We start from the raw sequence: 4,162 nt of genomic DNA on the forward strand, positions 1-4,162 counted from the left end.
TGTCTCGTGCTGCTAAAGAACCGAAGCCCACCAGTGTTTCTCTCCTCTGCCCTCCATTTCTGTTTACCAGCTGTATGTATGCAGTGAAAACAGTAAATGTTGGAAGACTGCCCTGTCCCATAAAAGACAAAAAATAACTGACTTGGCTCCTCTGCAGGGTGGAGAGTTCAACTGGAGTTCGCAGGAGGCAAGCTCGGCCTTACTTCCTGTTTTCAGATTAATGTAATAATATCAAACAGACAACGGACATTGTTCTATTCTAGATTTTTAAAAGGGCTTAGAAACACAGTAAAATAGAGACATTTCAAAATAAGAGCTATGGAGTTAATAAACTCACATTGATCAAACGGACAAAGCTTTATGGTTTAAGCTGTGCAGACACACAGCAAAACAAATAGCAGTGATTATACTACATTGTAAAACCAGTATACTGTGTTACTTTGGTGCTCCCACACCAAAACACTGACATTTAAAGTTTAGCTCAGCTTTATTCACCGCGCACAGCTGAAGGCCGCTATGGTCAGACTTAAGTTGCAAAATCGCAGGACTATTCAAAATGGAAGCTTTCAATGAGAATTAACAGGAATTTATGAGGAAACATTGGAGATAAAATGGAAATTTGGGGGTTATTTTGCGGATAGAAACAAACCTTCACTCCAGCTTAACCAAGTTTTGACTGAAAGCACGTCGTCCGTTGGCTCAGACAGTGCAGCTGTGTGGGCTGCACATGTGATGTGAGGGTGCTCTGTGCACGCAGAGGCCTGAAATTTTACTAAATTCCCATTTAATGGGATGCAGAAAATTTTTTTGCACATGTGATGGAAGAGGGTGCCGCTGAATGCAGTGCATGGTTACAATTCAGTGAAATGGGAATGCAATTAACGAAAACAAGTATAGCTTTATTGTCTGTATTTTCCCGCAAAGAAGTTAGCTATTAGAAAGTACAAATTAGATTGATACTGTGCAGGATTCTAAAAATTTCCCAAGCTTAACTTCCCTTGGAAATTTTCTGGAAATGTAGAAACAATTTGCAACCCTAGGTCGGAAACCAAAGTGGGATTTTTCAGTGTTGTGAAATAAGGACTACAATCATGCCTACCCAAAAAGCCCCCCCTAACAAACTGAATCAGCCAATAGTGATACCTCATGGCTTCATGCACATCTTGTTACGTTAAAAAAATGGCCCTGATTTGTCTCCACATATAGCCATGTAGTCTCTACTAAAAAAAAAAAAAAGATTTGCACTGTAAAATAACTGTGCACCCTGGATGTCTTATCACATTCACATACAAGGCACACACATGTTTCTGGGTGTGGTATTTATTTGACTTATGTAATGACCAAACCTGCATCAAAATCATGTGTCGACTGTTTTTGCAGACTGTAGGACAAAGGCTGTGAGACTTAGCTGATCCTGCCGGGTGCTCAGCGTTCCCAGGCCTGAAGGGTTAGCTCTTGGAAATCCTGGCCAGCAAAGACGATGGAATCAGACTGTCCACAGTCTAATTTAATCTGAGCCCGTGAGCCCCGTGCTACGTGCGGCGTGTTGGCTGTCCAATAGTACAACAGTTTAAACAGCTTAACCGACCGTCAGGCTGGGAAAGGATCACGCTGTCCTCAGCTGAGTGAGTCGTGTCAGCAAGCTGTCAAGTGCCTATGAACATTCCTCATGCTAATTTCTTTTTCTTTTTTTAAATGCATTGCAGGTATTTTTGTTGGATTGCCTGCATGATGAAAGGTCAGTAATCCTCGAGTATCCCTTAAGAGGAAAATGAACTCTCGGAAAGACCTGCAGCAAAAAGAGAGAGGACAGAGGGGAGGAGAAACGAACGGTGAGGCACTGAAATGCTTTTCATCACAGGTGCCGGAGGTCGCTCATGAACTTGGATAAAATGATTGAGTTTTGACTCTCAGAGAGAATTGTGGCTTCCGCTGTGCTCACATTTCAGCTTTCTGTGATAAAGGTGATCACTTTCTCACTACCAGAGTCCTTATGGTGCAGTTATGCAACAGAGGATAAGCCAGACCTGTGGAGAGGTCTCAATTATCAATTATTATTCTCTCTTAAATGCAAGACCTTCTCGTTAATGCACAGCACTGCAACTATAAGTAGTATTTACAGCATTCAGTCTCTGACATTAGCTTCCATCATATTGGACAAAATGAAATAACACTGATCCACCTGGCCTTCTTGGTGTTTGTACATATTGTGAGTGTGCGTTTTGAAGTATGATTGTCATATGATTGGGCAGTTCCCTTGCAGTTTGACTGAGTATACATACATATACAACTAACATTAATATATCTCCTTACAGCCTTCCTGTACTCGGATCCCACTGTTGCCACTTAGTAACTTGATTTTGACGGCAAAGAAGAGCTGAAATTGGCAGGGTGTTATGCTGGCATGTCACCATCAAGTCTGTGCTGTTAATACAGCGGGACCGAATTCACAAAGCCCTGGACCAACAGCAACAAATAGTTTGCGACTGAAACTTGGCTGTGTGTCTGTTCCATCCTATCGCTGCAATGGTGTTACATTGATTTACACTTTCATGTTAAATCAATGTCAGATTGCGGTGTTATTTCAGAGGAATTTATATTGCTAGTTTCAGATTTAGTTTCGGTTTTAAACTGGGGGTTGACTTAGCGGCGCGCCAAAACACTCTGAATGAGCTTTCTAATTCCTTAATTTGGCGTTTCCACTCTGATCCCTGCGTGTTGCCATGCAAGCCTGCTATTTGGACTGGTGCATGTCTGGCCAGTGTAAGATACAGTGCAATTTCCCCAGCAATCAGAATATGAGAAGCGACAGATAGACAGATGGAGAGGAGGAACACAGGGCTCCATGAGAAGTGACTCACGTTCCATTGTATAATCAGGGTATATTAAAGGAAGGAACATCACACCCTCATTGCAGCAATGAGCCATGTGTACTGTTGCTTCATAGTTGTGGAAACCTGCACCCTCCTCCCACTCCAATGCATATATGCACTGTCCTGATTTGAGGACGGTGCATATTTGTGAAGGCACAGTCCTGAAGTTGCTGTAGGTTCCATCACTGTCGGGATTTATAACTTACTGTTATTCTTCAGTTTTGGCTGCATGCTTTTCTTGCTGTTAGCGTGGAAATAAGACTGAGCGGGAGGATTAAGTGATCATTTTTAATCTGACCACCTCATTTGTAGTAACTCTTGAGACTTTCGCGGAGTGTGATGATATGCACCAGGCAACAAACTACTGTATGTACCGTTAAAGGCCCAGTGCTGTAAAGGTGTACAGCATGCTTTCCACACCAAACATCACATCACTGTGAAAAGTGCACAGTCCGCATTTGAATGCAGACCGTGTGCAACTACATGCAAGTGGAATGCCAACTATGTGGACTTGGATTGGCGGGTGGGAAGGGGGCTGTGCACTGATCACATACTGTACCTCTGATAAAATACATAAGAAACCTGCAGCCTGTTAATCATACTGCTAAAATCTCTGTAGCCGTCCTGTAGGCCTTATGCTACATCTCTTTTCGCTCAACACAGCGGCTGGAGCTGCGAGTGAGGTGAAAGGTGGTGATTATTCTCGCCTGCACTGCCAGCCCTGCCTCTCCGCGCTACTGTGCAATTGTGCCGTACCAGTGTAGGAGAAACAAGAGCGTCCTCGATCCCAGAATTCCTTACAGCACCCCCCGTGATGCAGATTCTATCATATTACTTCATAGTACTTTCATCTGCTTTGCTGTCAGGAAATAGGTCTTTTGACAGTGTGGCAGCGAGCCACCGTGCACAATCTCAGGGTCTGAAGCAGTGGATGAAAACCAGCCATAAGCAATTTTATTATTAAGCCCTGTGCTTTTCCTGCTGCTACATGTCAAGTGTGTTTATGAAAAAGGGTCTATATAAGGGTCCGAAATGGAATGCAGCCATTATCAATGTTACACATGTGCATTATGTTCCTATAATAGTCTGATTTAATTTTTAAAAAGAAGTAATTGTGGCTCTCAAACAAGTTTTAGTTTACTGCTCCTTCATCGTTTGCGTGTGAGCACGCGCAGGAGTTTTTTTTTGTGTAACCTGTGTGACTTCATTTCCCAGACTGCACCGCGCCCCATGATGTTCCCAACAGCTGACAGACGGTGAAAGCCTCTGCCAGAGCTGTCGGTGGAAGA

Source organism: Chelmon rostratus, chromosome 14, assembly GCF_017976325.1.
Source record: "Chelmon rostratus isolate fCheRos1 chromosome 14, fCheRos1.pri, whole genome shotgun sequence".
NCBI classification, from domain to species: domain Eukaryota; kingdom Metazoa; phylum Chordata; class Actinopteri; order Chaetodontiformes; family Chaetodontidae; genus Chelmon; species Chelmon rostratus.